Consider the following 18,088-nt stretch of genomic DNA (forward strand, 5'->3'; position numbering starts at 1 on the left):
CAGGCTCGGGCAACGCGCGGCCCGTTCGGGTTATCGCTTCTCGGCCTTTTGGCTAAGATCAAGTGTAGTATCTGTTCTTATCAGTTTAATATCTGATACGTCCCCTATCTGGGGACCATATATTAAATGGATTTTTAGAACAGGGAGATGGAAATAGAGCTTGCTCTGTCCACTCCACGCATTGACCTGGTATTGCAGTATTTCCAGGACCGGTGCACCCTTTCCTTATGTGTTGACTAAAAGCAGATTCCAAAAGTGTTTTTTGTCTTTGCTATTGTTTCTGTCTTTCTGAAGGGATCTCCCCTTTTAATCCCATTATTTCAACACCTGTTGGACAATGCATGAGTGATAATGAGCTCATTGATTAAATGCAATTAATGAATAGATTGCCACCTCTTGTTGTGTGTCGTCTGTGTTTCTGTGTTTCCGGCATTTCACATTGGAACACCTCATTCACCTTCCTTGTCTTCTCTCCGCCCTCCCTTTTAGGTAAGTTAAAGAGCTGCACCTGAGCCAGCCACTGATTGATTGATTGATTGATTGATTGATTGATTGATTGATTGATGCAGCACAACAGTCAAATAGTGGAGTGGAGTAGGGGAACAGCAAACAGCCAATAAAGCAGCCCGCCCGCTCGCCTGCCCGCCACAATGGACCTACCTGTGTACACTAGATGGATGTGATGGAATGTACTGTCGTCCCTACATTTCAAGAAGAAGTAAGAATTGCAGTTGCAACAAAGCCTTGCTTGCCTACAAAGAGAGCAGCAATTTGGATTTGTTACTATGTTACCTAGAAGAATAACAAACTGTGCAAGGATGGAGGTTGTAGGAGCAAGGAGAAGTTGTCTGTAAAGTTGGTGGATGCCTATTTTCCATTTTGCAGTCCCTTGTCTCCCTCTTGTGGCCTCCTGGAGGCAACTAGCTGTGCAAAAAAAAGACAGCCTGGCGGCCGGCTGTTGCAGTGTTGCCCTCTCAGGCAACACTGAGTGACTGACTGAGCCTCACCGTCTTATATAAAGTTCAGACGGAACTTTGCACGTGTCATAGTGGAGCCCTCAGGATTCCAGAGCCAGCTTTCTGACATCATAATGGGGCCTCAGAGATAAAAGCCTGAGCCCAGGCAGTGTTGGTCAGTGCTGCTCAGCAGGCAGCACTGGACTGGACTGGATTACAGCTGATACAAGGTGTGAAGGAACAAGGGGTGGCTGTGGGCATGCACTTGCTGCCGCTGCCAGTGTTTATCTGCATGGCAGCAGGGCATTTGGGCGTTGCCAGGAAGGCGTTTTTATGTAGATTCCTCCTCTTTCAGCACTGCATTGTGGTGCAAGCAAAAGAAGCAAATCCTGTCTGGCTTCCTCTCCGGCCTTTATTCACCTCCCGTGTAGCTGTGAGTGTGTGAGCCTGCAGGGCCCCATGGAATTGCCTAGAAGTAGGCTGAATCGCTGCAAGGGCTGAACAGCAGTATCGGGCAGGCTCGGGCAACGCGCGGCCCGTTCGGGTTATCGCTTCTCGGCCTTTTGGCTAAGATCAAGTGTAGTATCTGTTCTTATCAGTTTAATATCTGATACGTCCCCTATCTGGGGACCATATATTAAATGGATTTTTAGAACAGGGAGATGGAAATAGAGCTTGCTCTGTCCACTCCACGCATTGACCTGGTATTGCAGTATTTCCAGGACCGGTGCACCCTTTCCTTATGTGTTGACTAAAAGCAGATTCCAAAAGTGTTTTTTGTCTTTGCTATTGTTTCTGTCTTTCTGAAGGGATCTCCCCTTTTAATCCCATTATTTCAACACCTGTTGGACAATGCATGAGTGATAATGAGCTCATTGATTAAATGCAATTAATGAATAGATTGCCACCTCTTGTTGTGTGTCGTCTGTGTTTCTGTGTTTCCGGCATTTCACATTGGAACACCTCATTCACCTTCCTTGTCTTCTCTCCGCCCTCCCTTTTAGGTAAGTTAAAGAGCTGCACCTGAGCCAGCCACTGATTGATTGATTGATTGATTGATTGATTGATTGATTGATTGATGCAGCACAACAGTCAAATAGTGGAGTGGAGTAGGGGAACAGCAAACAGCCAATAAAGCAGCCCGCCCGCTCGCCTGCCCGCCACAATGGACCTACCTGTGTACACTAGATGGATGTGATGGAATGTACTGTCGTCCCTACATTTCAAGAAGAAGTAAGAATTGCAGTTGCAACAAAGCCTTGCTTGCCTACAAAGAGAGCAGCAATTTGGATTTGTTACTATGTTACCTAGAAGAATAACAAACTGTGCAAGGATGGAGGTTGTAGGAGCAAGGAGAAGTTGTCTGTAAAGTTGGTGGATGCCTATTTTCCATTTTGCAGTCCCTTGTCTCCCTCTTGTGGCCTCCTGGAGGCAACTAGCTGTGCAAAAAAAAGACAGCCTGGCGGCCGGCTGTTGCAGTGTTGCCCTCTCAGGCAACACTGAGGGACTGACTGAGCCTCACCGTCTTATATAAAGTTCAGACGGAACTTTGCACGTGTCATAGTGGAGCCCTCAGGATTCCAGAGCCAGCTTTCTGACATCATAATGGGGCCTCAGAGATAAAAGCCTGGGCCCAGGCAGTGTTGGTCAGTGCTGCTCAGCAGGCAGCACTGGACTGGACTGGATTACAGCTGATACAAGGTGTGAAGGAACAAGGGGTGGCTGTGGGCATGCACTTGCTGCCGCTGCCAGTGTTTATCTGCATGGCAGCAGGGCATTTGGGCGTTGCCAGGAAGGCGTTTTTATGTAGATTCCTCCTCTTTCAGCACTGCATTGTGGTGCAAGCAAAAGAAGCAAATCCTGTCTGGCTTCCTCTCCGGCCTTTATTCACCTCCCGTGTAGCTGTGAGTGTGTGAGCCTGCAGGGCCCCATGGAATTGCCTAGAAGTAGGCTGAATCGCTGCAAGGGCTGAACAGCAGTATCGGGCAGGCTCGGGCAACGCGCGGCCCGTTCGGGTTATCGCTTCTCGGCCTTTTGGCTAAGATCAAGTGTAGTATCTGTTCTTATCAGTTTAATATCTGATACGTCCCCTATCTGGGGACCATATATTAAATGGATTTTTAGAACAGGGAGATGGAAATAGAGCTTGCTCTGTCCACTCCACGCATTGACCTGGTATTGCAGTATTTCCAGGACCGGTGCACCCTTTCCTTATGTGTTGACTAAAAGCAGATTCCAAAAGTGTTTTTTGTCTTTGCTATTGTTTCTGTCTTTCTGAAGGGATCTCCCCTTTTAATCCCATTATTTCAACACCTGTTGGACAATGCATGAGTGATAATGAGCTCATTGATTAAATGCAATTAATGAATAGATTGCCACCTCTTGTTGTGTGTCGTCTGTGTTTCTGTGTTTCCGGCATTTCACATTGGAACACCTCATTCACCTTCCTTGTCTTCTCTCCGCCCTCCCTTTTAGGTAAGTTAAAGAGCTGCACCTGAGCCAGCCACTGATTGATTGATTGATTGATTGATTGATTGATTGATTGATTGATTGATTGATTGATTGATGCAGCACAACAGTCAAATAGTGGAGTGGAGTAGGGGAACAGCAAACAGCCAATAAAGCAGCCCGCCCGCTCGCCTGCCCGCCACAATGGACCTACCTGTGTACACTAGATGGATGTGATGGAATGTACTGTCGTCCCTACATTTCAAGAAGAAGTAAGAATTGCAGTTGCAACAAAGCCTTGCTTGCCTACAAAGAGAGCAGCAATTTGGATTTGTTACTATGTTACCTAGAAGAATAACAAACTGTGCAAGGATGGAGGTTGTAGGAGCAAGGAGAAGTTGTCTGTAAAGTTGGTGGATGCCTATTTTCCATTTTGCAGTCCCTTGTCTCCCTCTTGTGGCCTCCTGGAGGCAACTAGCTGTGCAAAAAAAAGACAGCCTGGCGGCCGGCTGTTGCAGTGTTGCCCTCTCAGGCAACACTGAGTGACTGACTGAGCCTCACCGTCTTATATAAAGTTCAGACGGAACTTTGCACGTGTCATAGTGGAGCCCTCAGGATTCCAGAGCCAGCTTTCTGACATCATAATGGGGCCTCAGAGATAAAAGCCTGGGCCCAGGCAGTGTTGGTCAGTGCTGCTCAGCAGGCAGCACTGGACTGGACTGGATTACAGCTGATACAAGGTGTGAAGGAACAAGGGGTGGCTGTGGGCATGCACTTGCTGCCGCTGCCAGTGTTTATCTGCATGGCAGCAGGGCATTTGGGCGTTGCCAGGAAGGCGTTTTTATGTAGATTCCTCCTCTTTCAGCACTGCATTGTGGTGCAAGCAAAAGAAGCAAATCCTGTCTGGCTTCCTCTCCGGCCTTTATTCACCTCCCGTGTAGCTGTGAGTGTGTGAGCCTGCAGGGCCCCATGGAATTGCCTAGAAGTAGGCTGAATCGCTGCAAGGGCTGAACAGCAGTATCGGGCAGGCTCGGGCAACGCGCGGCCCGTTCGGGTTATCGCTTCTCGGCCTTTTGGCTAAGATCAAGTGTAGTATCTGTTCTTATCAGTTTAATATCTGATACGTCCCCTATCTGGGGACCATATATTAAATGGATTTTTAGAACAGGGAGATGGAAATAGAGCTTGCTCTGTCCACTCCACGCATTGACCTGGTATTGCAGTATTTCCAGGACCGGTGCACCCTTTCCTTATGTGTTGACTAAAAGCAGATTCCAAAAGTGTTTTTTGTCTTTGCTATTGTTTCTGTCTTTCTGAAGGGATCTCCCCTTTTAATCCCATTATTTCAACACCTGTTGGACAATGCATGAGTGATAATGAGCTCATTGATTAAATGCAATTAATGAATAGATTGCCACCTCTTGTTGTGTGTCGTCTGTGTTTCTGTGTTTCCGGCATTTCACATTGGAACACCTCATTCACCTTCCTTGTCTTCTCTCCGCCCTCCCTTTTAGGTAAGTTAAAGAGCTGCACCTGAGCCAGCCACTGATTGATTGATTGATTGATTGATTGATTGATTGATTGATTGATTGATTGATTGATGCAGCACAACAGTCAAATAGTGGAGTGGAGTAGGGGAACAGCAAACAGCCAATAAAGCAGCCCGCCCGCTCGCCTGCCCGCCACAATGGACCTACCTGTGTACACTAGATGGATGTGATGGAATGTACTGTCGTCCCTACATTTCAAGAAGAAGTAAGAATTGCAGTTGCAACAAAGCCTTGCTTGCCTACAAAGAGAGCAGCAATTTGGATTTGTTACTATGTTACCTAGAAGAATAACAAACTGTGCAAGGATGGAGGTTGTAGGAGCAAGGAGAAGTTGTCTGTAAAGTTGGTGGATGCCTATTTTCCATTTTGCAGTCCCTTGTCTCCCTCTTGTGGCCTCCTGGAGGCAACTAGCTGTGCAAAAAAAAGACAGCCTGGCGGCCGGCTGTTGCAGTGTTGCCCTCTCAGGCAACACTGAGTGACTGACTGAGCCTCACCGTCTTATATAAAGTTCAGACGGAACTTTGCACGTGTCATAGTGGAGCCCTCAGGATTCCAGAGCCAGCTTTCTGACATCATAATGGGGCCTCAGAGATAAAAGCCTGGGCCCAGGCAGTGTTGGTCAGTGCTGCTCAGCAGGCAGCACTGGACTGGACTGGATTACAGCTGATACAAGGTGTGAAGGAACAAGGGGTGGCTGTGGGCATGCACTTGCTGCCGCTGCCAGTGTTTATCTGCATGGCAGCAGGGCATTTGGGCGTTGCCAGGAAGGCGTTTTTATGTAGATTCCTCCTCTTTCAGCACTGCATTGTGGTGCAAGCAAAAGAAGCAAATCCTGTCTGGCTTCCTCTCCGGCCTTTATTCACCTCCCGTGTAGCTGTGAGTGTGTGAGCCTGCAGGGCCCCATGGAATTGCCTAGAAGTAGGCTGAATCGCTGCAAGGGCTGAACAGCAGTATCGGGCAGGCTCGGGCAACGCGCGGCCCGTTCGGGTTATCGCTTCTCGGCCTTTTGGCTAAGATCAAGTGTAGTATCTGTTCTTATCAGTTTAATATCTGATACGTCCCCTATCTGGGGACCATATATTAAATGGATTTTTAGAACAGGGAGATGGAAATAGAGCTTGCTCTGTCCACTCCACGCATTGACCTGATATTGCAGTATTTCCAGGACCGGTGCACCCTTTCCTTATGTGTTGACTAAAAGCAGATTCCAAAAGTGTTTTTTGTCTTTGCTATTGTTTCTGTCTTTCTGAAGGGATCTCCCCTTTTAATCCCATTATTTCAACACCTGTTGGACAATGCATGAGTGATAATGAGCTCATTGATTAAATGCAATTAATGAATAGATTGCCACCTCTTGTTGTGTGTCGTCTGTGTTTCTGTGTTTCCGGCATTTCACATTGGAACACCTCATTCACCTTCCTTGTCTTCTCTCCGCCCTCCCTTTTAGGTAAGTTAAAGAGCTGCACCTGAGCCAGCCACTGATTGATTGATTGATTGATTGATTGATTGATTGATGCAGCACAACAGTCAAATAGTGGAGTGGAGTAGGGGAACAGCAAACAGCCAATAAAGCAGCCCGCCCGCTCGCCTGCCCGCCACAATGGACCTACCTGTGTACACTAGATGGATGTGATGGAATGTACTGTCGTCCCTACATTTCAAGAAGAAGTAAGAATTGCAGTTGCAACAAAGCCTTGCTTGCCTACAAAGAGAGCAGCAATTTGGATTTGTTACTATGTTACCTAGAAGAATAACAAACTGTGCAAGGATGGAGGTTGTAGGAGCAAGGAGAAGTTGTCTGTAAAGTTGGTGGATGCCTATTTTCCATTTTGCAGTCCCTTGTCTCCCTCTTGTGGCCTCCTGGAGGCAACTAGCTGTGCAAAAAAAAGACAGCCTGGCGGCCGGCTGTTGCAGTGTTGCCCTCTCAGGCAACACTGAGTGACTGACTGAGCCTCACCGTCTTATATAAAGTTCAGACGGAACTTTGCACGTGTCATAGTGGAGCCCTCAGGATTCCAGAGCCAGCTTTCTGACATCATAATGGGGCCTCAGAGATAAAAGCCTGGGCCCAGGCAGTGTTGGTCAGTGCTGCTCAGCAGGCAGCACTGGACTGGACTGGATTACAGCTGATACAAGGTGTGAAGGAACAAGGGGTGGCTGTGGGCATGCACTTGCTGCCGCTGCCAGTGTTTATCTGCATGGCAGCAGGGCATTTGGGCGTTGCCAGGACGGCGTTTTTATGTAGATTCCTCCTCTTTCAGCACTGCATTGTGGTGCAAGCAAAAGAAGCAAATCCTGTCTGGCTTCCTCTCCGGCCTTTATTCACCTCCCGTGTAGCTGTGAGTGTGTGAGCCTGCAGGGCCCCATGGAATTGCCTAGAAGTAGGCTGAATCGCTGCAAGGGCTGAACAGCAGTATCGGGCAGGCTCGGGCAACGCGCGGCCCGTTCGGGTTATCGCTTCTCGGCCTTTTGGCTAAGATCAAGTGTAGTATCTGTTCTTATCAGTTTAATATCTGATACGTCCCCTATCTGGGGACCATATATTAAATGGATTTTTAGAACAGGGAGATGGAAATAGAGCTTGCTCTGTCCACTCCACGCATTGACCTGGTATTGCAGTATTTCCAGGACCGGTGCACCCTTTCCTTATGTGTTGACTAAAAGCAGATTCCAAAAGTGTTTTTTGTCTTTGCTATTGTTTCTGTCTTTCTGAAGGGATCTCCCCTTTTAATCCCATTATTTCAACACCTGTTGGACAATGCATGAGTGATAATGAGCTCATTGATTAAATGCAATTAATGAATAGATTGCCACCTCTTGTTGTGTGTCGTCTGTGTTTCTGTGTTTCCGGCATTTCACATTGGAACACCTCATTCACCTTCCTTGTCTTCTCTCCGCCCTCCCTTTAGGTAAGTTAAAGAGCTGCACCTGAGCCAGCCACTGATTGATTGATTGATTGATTGATTGATTGATTGATTGATTGATTGATGCAGCACAACAGTCAAATAGTGGAGTGGAGTAGGGGAACAGCAAACAGCCAATAAAGCAGCCCGCCCGCTCGCCTGCCCGCCACAATGGACCTACCTGTGTACACTAGATGGATGTGATGGAATGTACTGTCGTCCCTACATTTCAAGAAGAAGTAAGAATTGCAGTTGCAACAAAGCCTTGCTTGCCTACAAAGAGAGCAGCAATTTGGATTTGTTACTATGTTACCTAGAAGAATAACAAACTGTGCAAGGATGGAGGTTGTAGGAGCAAGGAGAAGTTGTCTGTAAAGTTGGTGGATGCCTATTTTCCATTTTGCAGTCCCTTGTCTCCCTCTTGTGGCCTCCTGGAGGCAACTAGCTGTGCAAAAAAAAGACAGCCTGGCGGCCGGCTGTTGCAGTGTTGCCCTCTCAGGCAACACTGAGTGACTGACTGAGCCTCACCGTCTTATATAAAGTTCAGACGGAACTTTGCACGTGTCATAGTGGAGCCCTCAGGATTCCAGAGCCAGCTTTCTGACATCATAATGGGGCCTCAGAGATAAAAGCCTGGGCCCAGGCAGTGTTGGTCAGTGCTGCTCAGCAGGCAGCACTGGACTGGACTGGATTACAGCTGATACAAGGTGTGAAGGAACAAGGGGTGGCTGTGGGCATGCACTTGCTGCCGCTGCCAGTGTTTATCTGCATGGCAGCAGGGCATTTGGGCGTTGCCAGGAAGGCGTTTTTATGTAGATTCCTCCTCTTTCAGCACTGCATTGTGGTGCAAGCAAAAGAAGCAAATCCTGTCTGGCTTCCTCTCCGGCCTTTATTCACCTCCCGTGTAGCTGTGAGTGTGTGAGCCTGCAGGGCCCCATGGAATTGCCTAGAAGTAGGCTGAATCGCTGCAAGGGCTGAACAGCAGTATCGGGCAGGCTCGGGCAACGCGCGGCCCGTTCGGGTTATCGCTTCTCGGCCTTTTGGCTAAGATCAAGTGTAGTATCTGTTCTTATCAGTTTAATATCTGATACGTCCCCTATCTGGGGACCATATATTAAATGGATTTTTAGAACAGGGAGATGGAAATAGAGCTTGCTCTGTCCACTCCACGCATTGACCTGGTATTGCAGTATTTCCAGGACCGGTGCACCCTTTCCTTATGTGTTGACTAAAAGCAGATTCCAAAAGTGTTTTTTGTCTTTGCTATTGTTTCTGTCTTTCTGAAGGGATCTCCCCTTTTAATCCCATTATTTCAACACCTGTTGGACAATGCATGAGTGATAATGAGCTCATTGATTAAATGCAATTAATGAATAGATTGCCACCTCTTGTTGTGTGTCGTCTGTGTTTCTGTGTTTCCGGCATTTCACATTGGAACACCTCATTCACCTTCCTTGTCTTCTCTCCGCCCTCCCTTTTAGGTAAGTTAAAGAGCTGCACCTGAGCCAGCCACTGATTGATTGATTGATTGATTGATTGATTGATTGATTGATTGATTGCATGCACAACAGTCAAATAGTGGAGTGGAGTAGGGGAACAGCAAACAGCCAATAAAGCAGCCCGCCCGCTCGCCTGCCCGCCACAATGGACCTACCTGTGTACACTAGATGGATGTGATGGAATGTACTGTCGTCCCTACATTTCAAGAAGAAGTAAGAATTGCAGTTGCAACAAAGCCTTGCTTGCCTACAAAGAGAGCAGCAATTTGGATTTGTTACTATGTTACCTAGAAGAATAACAAACTGTGCAAGGATGGAGGTTGTAGGAGCAAGGAGAAGATGTCTGTAAAGTTGGTGGATGCCTATTTTCCATTTTGCAGTCCCTTGTCTCCCTCTTGTGGCCTCCTGGAGGCAACTAGCTGTGCAAAAAAAAGACAGCCTGGCGGCCGGCTGTTGCAGTGTTGCCCTCTCAGGCAACACTGAGTGACTGACTGAGCCTCACCGTCTTATATAAAGTTCAGACGGAACTTTGCACGTGTCATAGTGGAGCCCTCAGGATTCCAGAGCCAGCTTTCTGACATCATAATGGGGCCTCAGAGATAAAAGCCTGGGCCCAGGCAGTGTTGGTCAGTGCTGCTCAGCAGGCAGCACTGGACTGGACTGGATTACAGCTGATACAAGGTGTGAAGGAACAAGGGGTGGCTGTGGGCATGCACTTGCTGCCGCTGCCAGTGTTTATCTGCATGGCAGCAGGGCATTTGGGCGTTGCCAGGAAGGCGTTTTTATGTAGATTCCTCCTCTTTCAGCACTGCATTGTGGTGCAAGCAAAAGAAGCAAATCCTGTCTGGCTTCCTCTCCGGCCTTTATTCACCTCCCGTGTAGCTGTGAGTGTGTGAGCCTGCAGGGCCCCATGGAATTGCCTAGAAGTAGGCTGAATCGCTGCAAGGGCTGAACAGCAGTATCGGGCAGGCTCGGGCAACGCGCGGCCCGTTCGGGTTATCGCTTCTCGGCCTTTTGGCTAAGATCAAGTGTAGTATCTGTTCTTATCAGTTTAATATCTGATACGTCCCCTATCTGGGGACCATATATTAAATGGATTTTTAGAACAGGGAGATGGAAATAGAGCTTGCTCTGTCCACTCCACGCATTGACCTGGTATTGCAGTATTTCCAGGACCGGTGCACCCTTTCCTTATGTGTTGACTAAAAGCAGATTCCAAAAGTGTTTTTTGTCTTTGCTATTGTTTCTGTCTTTCTGAAGGGATCTCCCCTTTTAATCCCATTATTTCAACACCTGTTGGACAATGCATGAGTGATAATGAGCTCATTGATTAAATGCAATTAATGAATAGATTGCCACCTCTTGTTGTGTGTCGTCTGTGTTTCTGTGTTTCCGGCATTTCACATTGGAACACCTCATTCACCTTCCTTGTCTTCTCTCCGCCCTCCCTTTTAGGTAAGTTAAAGAGCTGCACCTGAGCCAGCCACTGATTGATTGATTGATTGATTGATTGATTGATTGATTGATTGATTGATTGATTGATGCAGCACAACAGTCAAATAGTGGAGTGGAGTAGGGGAACAGCAAACAGCCAATAAAGCAGCCCGCCCGCTCGCCTGCCCGCCACAATGGACCTACCTGTGTACACTAGATGGATGTGATGGAATGTACTGTCGTCCCTACATTTCAAGAAGAAGTAAGAATTGCAGTTGCAACAAAGCCTTGCTTGCCTACAAAGAGAGCAGCAATTTGGATTTGTTACTATGTTACCTAGAAGAATAACAAACTGTGCAAGGATGGAGGTTGTAGGAGCAAGGAGAAGTTGTCTGTAAAGTTGGTGGATGCCTATTTTCCATTTTGCAGTCCCTTGTCTCCCTCTTGTGGCCTCCTGGAGGCAACTAGCTGTGCAAAAAAAAGACAGCCTGGCGGCCGGCTGTTGCAGTGTTGCCCTCTCAGGCAACACTGAGTGACTGACTGAGCCTCACCGTCTTATATAAAGTTCAGACGGAACTTTGCACGTGTCATAGTGGAGCCCTCAGGATTCCAGAGCCAGCTTTCTGACATCATAATGGGGCCTCAGAGATAAAAGCCTGGGCCCAGGCAGTGTTGGTCAGTGCTGCTCAGCAGGCAGCACTGGACTGGACTGGATTACAGCTGATACAAGGTGTGAAGGAACAAGGGGTGGCTGTGGGCATGCACTTGCTGCCGCTGCCAGTGTTTATCTGCATGGCAGCAGGGCATTTGGGCGTTGCCAGGAAGGCGTTTTTATGTAGATTCCTCCTCTTTCAGCACTGCATTGTGGTGCAAGCAAAAGAAGCAAATCCTGTCTGGCTTCCTCTCCGGCCTTTATTCACCTCCCGTGTAGCTGTGAGTGTGTGAGCCTGCAGGGCCCCATGGAATTGCCTAGAAGTAGGCTGAATCGCTGCAAGGGCTGAACAGCAGTATCGGGCAGGCTCGGGCAACGCGCGGCCCGTTCGGGTTATCGCTTCTCGGCCTTTTGGCTAAGATCAAGTGTAGTATCTGTTCTTATCAGTTTAATATCTGATACGTCCCCTATCTGGGGACCATATATTAAATGGATTTTTAGAACAGGGAGATGGAAATAGAGCTTGCTCTGTCCACTCCACGCATTGACCTGGTATTGCAGTATTTCCAGGACCGGTGCACCCTTTCCTTATGTGTTGACTAAAAGCAGATTCCAAAAGTGTTTTTTGTCTTTGCTATTGTTTCTGTCTTTCTGAAGGGATCTCCCCTTTTAATCCCATTATTTCAACACCTGTTGGACAATGCATGAGTGATAATGAGCTCATTGATTAAATGCAATTAATGAATAGATTGCCACCTCTTGTTGTGTGTCGTCTGTGTTTCTGTGTTTCCGGCATTTCACATTGGAACACCTCATTCACCTTCCTTGTCTTCTCTCCGCCCTCCCTTTTAGGTAAGTTAAAGAGCTGCACCTGAGCCAGCCACTGATTGATTGATTGATTGATTGATTGATTGATTGATTGATTGATTGATGCAGCACAACAGTCAAATAGTGGAGTGGAGTAGGGGAACAGCAAACAGCCAATAAAGCAGCCCGCCCGCTCGCCTGCCCGCCACAATGGACCTACCTGTGTACACTAGATGGATGTGATGGAATGTACTGTCGTCCCTACATTTCAAGAAGAAGTAAGAATTGCAGTTGCAACAAAGCCTTGCTTGCCTACAAAGAGAGCAGCAATTTGGATTTGTTACTATGTTACCTAGAAGAATAACAAACTGTGCAAGGATGGAGGTTGTAGGAGCAAGGAGAAGATGTCTGTAAAGTTGGTGGATGCCTATTTTCCATTTTGCAGTCCCTTGTCTCCCTCTTGTGGCCTCCTGGAGGCAACTAGCTGTGCAAAAAAAAGACAGCCTGGCGGCCGGCTGTTGCAGTGTTGCCCTCTCAGGCAACACTGAGTGACTGACTGAGCCTCACCGTCTTATATAAAGTTCAGACGGAACTTTGCACGTGTCATAGTGGAGCCCTCAGGATTCCAGAGCCAGCTTTCTGACATCATAATGGGGCCTCAGAGATAAAAGCCTGGGCCCAGGCAGTGTTGGTCAGTGCTGCTCAGCAGGCAGCACTGGACTGGACTGGATTACAGCTGATACAAGGTGTGAAGGAACAAGGGGTGGCTGTGGGCATGCACTTGCTGCCGCTGCCAGTGTTTATCTGCATGGCAGCAGGGCATTTGGGCGTTGCCAGGAAGGCGTTTTTATGTAGATTCCTCCTCTTTCAGCACTGCATTGTGGTGCAAGCAAAAGAAGCAAATCCTGTCTGGCTTCCTCTCCGGCCTTTATTCACCTCCCGTGTAGCTGTGAGTGTGTGAGCCTGCAGGGCCCCATGGAATTGCCTAGAAGTAGGCTGAATCGCTGCAAGGGCTGAACAGCAGTATCGGGCAGGCTCGGGCAACGCGCGGCCCGTTCGGGTTATCGCTTCTCGGCCTTTTGGCTAAGATCAAGTGTAGTATCTGTTCTTATCAGTTTAATATCTGATACGTCCCCTATCTGGGGACCATATATTAAATGGATTTTTAGAACAGGGAGATGGAAATAGAGCTTGCTCTGTCCACTCCACGCATTGACCTGGTATTGCAGTATTTCCAGGACCGGTGCACCCTTTCCTTATGTGTTGACTAAAAGCAGATTCCAAAAGTGTTTTTTGTCTTTGCTATTGTTTCTGTCTTTCTGAAGGGATCTCCCCTTTTAATCCCATTATTTCAACACCTGTTGGACAATGCATGAGTGATAATGAGCTCATTGATTAAATGCAATTAATGAATAGATTGCCACCTCTTGTTGTGTGTCGTCTGTGTTTCTGTGTTTCCGGCATTTCACATTGGAACACCTCATTCACCTTCCTTGTCTTCTCTCCGCCCTCCCTTTTAGGTAAGTTAAAGAGCTGCACCTGAGCCAGCCACTGATTGATTGATTGATTGATTGATTGATTGATTGATTGATTGATTGATTGATGCAGCACAACAGTCAAATAGTGGAGTGGAGTAGGGGAACAGCAAACAGCCAATAAAGCAGCCCGCCCGCTCGCCTGCCCGCCACAATGGACCTACCTGTGTACACTAGATGGATGTGATGGAATGTACTGTCGTCCCTACATTTCAAGAAGAAGTAAGAATTGCAGTTGCAACAAAGCCTTGCTTGCCTACAAAGAGAGCAGCAATTTGGATTTGTTACTATGTTACCTAGAAGAATAACAAACTGTGCAAGGATGGAGGTTGTAGGAGCAAGGAGAAGTTGTCTGTAAAGTTGGTGGATGCCTATTTTCCATTTTGCAGTCCCTTGTCTCCCTCTTGTGGCCTCCTGGAGGCAACTAGCTGTGCAAAAAAAAGACAGCCGGCCGGCTGTTGCAGTGTTGCCCTCTCAGGCAACACTGAGTGACTGACTGAGCCTCACCGTCTTATATAAAGTTCAGACGGAACTTTGCACGTGTCATAGTGGAGCCCTCAGGATTCCAGAGCCAGCTTTCTGACATCATAATGGGGCCTCAGAGATAAAAGCCTGGGCCCAGGCAGTGTTGGTCAGTGCTGCTCAGCAGGCAGCACTGGACTGGACTGGATTACAGCTGATACAAGGTGTGAAGGAACAAGGGGTGGCTGTGGGCATGCACTTGCTGCCGCTGCCAGTGTTTATCTGCATGGCAGCAGGGCATTTGGGCGTTGCCAGGAAGGCGTTTTTATGTAGATTCCTCCTCTTTCAGCACTGCATTGTGGTGCAAGCAAAAGAAGCAAATCCTGTCTGGCTTCCTCTCCGGCCTTTATTCACCTCCCGTGTAGCTGTGAGTGTGTGAGCCTGCAGGGCCCCATGGAATTGCCTAGAAGTAGGCTGAATCGCTGCAAGGGCTGAACAGCAGTATCGGGCAGGCTCGGGCAACGCGCGGCCCGTTCGGGTTATCGCTTCTCGGCCTTTTGGCTAAGATCAAGTGTAGTATCTGTTCTTATCAGTTTAATATCTGATACGTCCCCTATCTGGGGACCATATATTAAATGGATTTTTAGAACAGGGAGATGGAAATAGAGCTTGCTCTGTCCACTCCACGCATTGACCTGGTATTGCAGTATTTCCAGGACCGGTGCACCCTTTCCTTATGTGTTGACTAAAAGCAGATTCCAAAAGTGTTTTTTGTCTTTGCTATTGTTTCTGTCTTTCTGAAGGGATCTCCCCTTTTAATCCCATTATTTCAACACCTGTTGGACAATGCATGAGTGATAATGAGCTCATTGATTAAATGCAATTAATGAATAGATTGCCACCTCTTGTTGTGTGTCGTCTGTGTTTCTGTGTTTCCGGCATTTCACATTGGAACACCTCATTCACCTTCCTTGTCTTCTCTCCACCCTCCCTTTTAGGTAAGTTAAAGAGCTGCACCTGAGCCAGCCACTGATTGATTGATTGATTGATTGATTGATTGATTGATTGATTGATTGATTGATTGATGCAGCACAACAGTCAAATAGTGGAGTGGAGTAGGGGAACAGCAAACAGCCAATAAAGCAGCCCGCCCGCTCGCCTGCCCGCCACAATGGACCTACCTGTGTACACTAGATGGATGTGATGGAATGTACTGTCGTCCCTACATTTCAAGAAGAAGTAAGAATTGCAGTTGCAACAAAGCCTTGCTTGCCTACAAAGAGAGCAGCAATTTGGATTTGTTACTATGTTACCTAGAAGAATAACAAACTGTGCAAGGATGGAGGTTGTAGGAGCAAGGAGAAGTTGTCTGTAAAGTTGGTGGATGCCTATTTTCCATTTTGCAGTCCCTTGTCTCCCTCTTGTGGCCTCCTGGAGGCAACTAGCTGTGCAAAAAAAAGACAGCCTGGCGGCCGGCTGTTGCAGTGTTGCCCTCTCAGGCAACACTGAGTGACTGACTGAGCCTCACCGTCTTATATAAAGTTCAGACGGAACTTTGCACGTGTCATAGTGGAGCCCTCAGGATTCCAGAGCCAGCTTTCTGACATCATAATGGGGCCTCAGAGATAAAAGCCTGGGCCCAGGCAGTGTTGGTCAGTGCTGCTCAGCAGGCAGCACTGGACTGGACTGGATTACAGCTGATACAAGGTGTGAAGGAACAAGGGGTGGCTGTGGGCATGCACTTGCTGCCGCTGCCAGTGTTTATCTGCATGGCAGCAGGGCATTTGGGCGTTGCCAGGAAGGCGTTTTTATGTAGATTCCTCCTCTTTCAGCACTGCATTGTGGTGCAAGCAAAAGAAGCAAATCCTGTCTGGCTTCCTCTCCGGCCTTTATTCACCTCCCGTGTAGCTGTGAGTGTGTGAGCCTGCAGGGCCCCATGGAATTGCCTAGAAGTAGGCTGAATCGCTGCAACGGCTGAACAGCAGTATCGGGCAGGCTCGGGCAACGCGCGGCCCGTTCGGGTTATCGCTTCTCGGCCTTTTGGCTAAGATCAAGTGTAGTATCTGTTCTTATCAGTTTAATATCTGATACGTCCCCTATCTGGGGACCATATATTAAATGGATTTTTAGAACAGGGAGATGGAAATAGAGCTTGCTCTGTCCACTCCACGCATTGACCTGGTATTGCAGTATTTCCAGGACCGGTGCACCCTTTCCTTATGTGTTGACTAAAAGCAGATTCCAAAAGTGTTTTTTGTCTTTGCTATTGTTTCTGTCTTTCTGAAGGGATCTCCCCTTTTAATCCCATTATTTCAACACCTGTTGGACAATGCATGAGTGATAATGAGCTCATTGATTAAATGCAATTAATGAATAGATTGCCACCTCTTGTTGTGTGTCGTCTGTGTTTCTGTGTTTCCGGCATTTCACATTGGAACACCTCATTCACCTTCCTTGTCTTCTCTCCGCCCTCCCTTTTAGGTAAGTTAAAGAGCTGCACCTGAGCCAGCCACTGATGATTGATTGATTGATTGATTGATTGATTGATTGATTGATGCAGCACAACAGTCAAATAGTGGAGTGGAGTAGGGGAACAGCAAACAGCCAATAAAGCAGCCCGCCCGCTCGCCTGCCCGCCACAATGGACCTACCTGTGTACACTAGATGGATGTGATGGAATGTACTGTCGTCCCTACATTTCAAGAAGAAGTAAGAATTGCAGTTGCAACAAAGCCTTGCTTGCCTACAAAGAGAGCAGCAATTTGGATTTGTTACTATGTTACCTAGAAGAATAACAAACTGTGCAAGGATGGAGGTTGTAGGAGCAAGGAGAAGTTGTCTGTAAAGTTGGTGGATGCCTATTTTCCATTTTGCAGTCCCTTGTCTCCCTCTTGTGGCCTCCTGGAGGCAACTAGCTGTGCAAAAAAAAGACAGCCTGGCGGCCGGCTGTTGCAGTGTTGCCCTCTCAGGCAACACTGAGTGACTGACTGAGCCTCACCGTCTTATATAAAGTTCAGACGGAACTTTGCACGTGTCATAGTGGAGCCCTCAGGATTCCAGAGCCAGCTTTCTGACATCATAATGGGGCCTCAGAGATAAAAGCCTGGGCCCAGGCAGTGTTGGTCAGTGCTGCTCAGCAGGCAGCACTGGACTGGACTGGATTACAGCTGATACAAGGTGTGAAGGAACAAGGGGTGGCTGTGGGCATGCACTTGCTGCCGCTGCCAGTGTTTATCTGCATGGCAGCAGGGCATTTGGGCGTTGCCAGGAAGGCGTTTTTATGTAGATTCCTCCTCTTTCAGCACTGCATTGTGGTGCAAGCAAAAGAAGCAAATCCTGTCTGGCTTCCTCTCCGGCCTTTATTCACCTCCCGTGTAGCTGTGAGTGTGTGAGCCTGCAGGGCCCCATGGAATTGCCTAGAAGTAGGCTGAATCGCTGCAAGGGCTGAACAGCAGTATCGGGCAGGCTCGGGCAACGCGCGGCCCGTTCGGGTTATCGCTTCTCGGCCTTTTGGCTAAGATCAAGTGTAGTATCTGTTCTTATCAGTTTAATATCTGATACGTCCCCTATCTGGGGACCATATATTAAATGGATTTTTAGAACAGGGAGATGGAAATAGAGCTTGCTCTGTCCACTCCACGCATTGACCTGGTATTGCAGTATTTCCAGGACCGGTGCACCCTTTCCTTATGTGTTGACTAAAAGCAGATTCCAAAAGTGTTTTTTGTCTTTGCTATTGTTTCTGTCTTTCTGAAGGGATCTCCCCTTTTAATCCCATTATTTCAACACCTGTTGGACAATGCATGAGTGATAAAGAAGAGGCTGGACGCAGCTGCAGGCTT

General features: G+C 47.8%; 13 non-coding genes across 13 annotated transcripts; all 13 read left to right on the forward strand.

The window, feature by feature from the left end:
- Positions 1-32: 32 nt before the first annotated feature.
- On the forward strand, positions 33-223 carry LOC142715857 (U2 spliceosomal RNA). The gene has a single exon (XR_012871181.1). It is a non-coding gene; the product is annotated as a U2 spliceosomal RNA (small nuclear RNA).
- Positions 224-1,503: 1,280 nt separating this feature from the next.
- On the forward strand, positions 1,504-1,694 carry LOC142715858 (U2 spliceosomal RNA). Its single transcript, XR_012871182.1, has one exon. It is a non-coding gene; the product is annotated as a U2 spliceosomal RNA (small nuclear RNA).
- Positions 1,695-2,974: 1,280 nt separating this feature from the next.
- Positions 2,975-3,165, forward strand: LOC142715859 (U2 spliceosomal RNA). Its single transcript, XR_012871183.1, has one exon. It is a non-coding gene; the product is annotated as a U2 spliceosomal RNA (small nuclear RNA).
- A 1,296-nt stretch (positions 3,166-4,461) lies between these two features.
- Positions 4,462-4,652, forward strand: LOC142715860 (U2 spliceosomal RNA). Its single transcript, XR_012871184.1, has one exon. It is a non-coding gene; the product is annotated as a U2 spliceosomal RNA (small nuclear RNA).
- Positions 4,653-5,944: 1,292 nt separating this feature from the next.
- On the forward strand, positions 5,945-6,135 carry LOC142715841 (U2 spliceosomal RNA). The gene has a single exon (XR_012871166.1). It is a non-coding gene; the product is annotated as a U2 spliceosomal RNA (small nuclear RNA).
- Positions 6,136-7,407: 1,272 nt separating this feature from the next.
- LOC142715861 (U2 spliceosomal RNA) lies at positions 7,408-7,598 on the forward strand. Its single transcript, XR_012871185.1, has one exon. It is a non-coding gene; the product is annotated as a U2 spliceosomal RNA (small nuclear RNA).
- A 1,283-nt stretch (positions 7,599-8,881) lies between these two features.
- Positions 8,882-9,072, forward strand: LOC142715863 (U2 spliceosomal RNA). Its single transcript, XR_012871186.1, has one exon. It is a non-coding gene; the product is annotated as a U2 spliceosomal RNA (small nuclear RNA).
- A 1,282-nt stretch (positions 9,073-10,354) lies between these two features.
- Positions 10,355-10,545, forward strand: LOC142715864 (U2 spliceosomal RNA). The gene has a single exon (XR_012871187.1). It is a non-coding gene; the product is annotated as a U2 spliceosomal RNA (small nuclear RNA).
- A 1,292-nt stretch (positions 10,546-11,837) lies between these two features.
- LOC142715866 (U2 spliceosomal RNA) lies at positions 11,838-12,028 on the forward strand. Its single transcript, XR_012871189.1, has one exon. It is a non-coding gene; the product is annotated as a U2 spliceosomal RNA (small nuclear RNA).
- A 1,284-nt stretch (positions 12,029-13,312) lies between these two features.
- Positions 13,313-13,503, forward strand: LOC142715867 (U2 spliceosomal RNA). Its single transcript, XR_012871190.1, has one exon. It is a non-coding gene; the product is annotated as a U2 spliceosomal RNA (small nuclear RNA).
- A 1,284-nt stretch (positions 13,504-14,787) lies between these two features.
- On the forward strand, positions 14,788-14,978 carry LOC142715868 (U2 spliceosomal RNA). Its single transcript, XR_012871191.1, has one exon. It is a non-coding gene; the product is annotated as a U2 spliceosomal RNA (small nuclear RNA).
- Positions 14,979-16,270: 1,292 nt separating this feature from the next.
- LOC142715869 (U2 spliceosomal RNA) lies at positions 16,271-16,461 on the forward strand. Its single transcript, XR_012871192.1, has one exon. It is a non-coding gene; the product is annotated as a U2 spliceosomal RNA (small nuclear RNA).
- Positions 16,462-17,740: 1,279 nt separating this feature from the next.
- LOC142715870 (U2 spliceosomal RNA) lies at positions 17,741-17,931 on the forward strand. The gene has a single exon (XR_012871193.1). It is a non-coding gene; the product is annotated as a U2 spliceosomal RNA (small nuclear RNA).
- The last annotated feature ends 157 nt before the right edge of the window (positions 17,932-18,088 follow it).

This window comes from Rhinoderma darwinii, unplaced genomic scaffold, assembly GCF_050947455.1.
Source record: "Rhinoderma darwinii isolate aRhiDar2 unplaced genomic scaffold, aRhiDar2.hap1 Scaffold_4456, whole genome shotgun sequence".
NCBI classification, from domain to species: domain Eukaryota; kingdom Metazoa; phylum Chordata; class Amphibia; order Anura; family Rhinodermatidae; genus Rhinoderma; species Rhinoderma darwinii.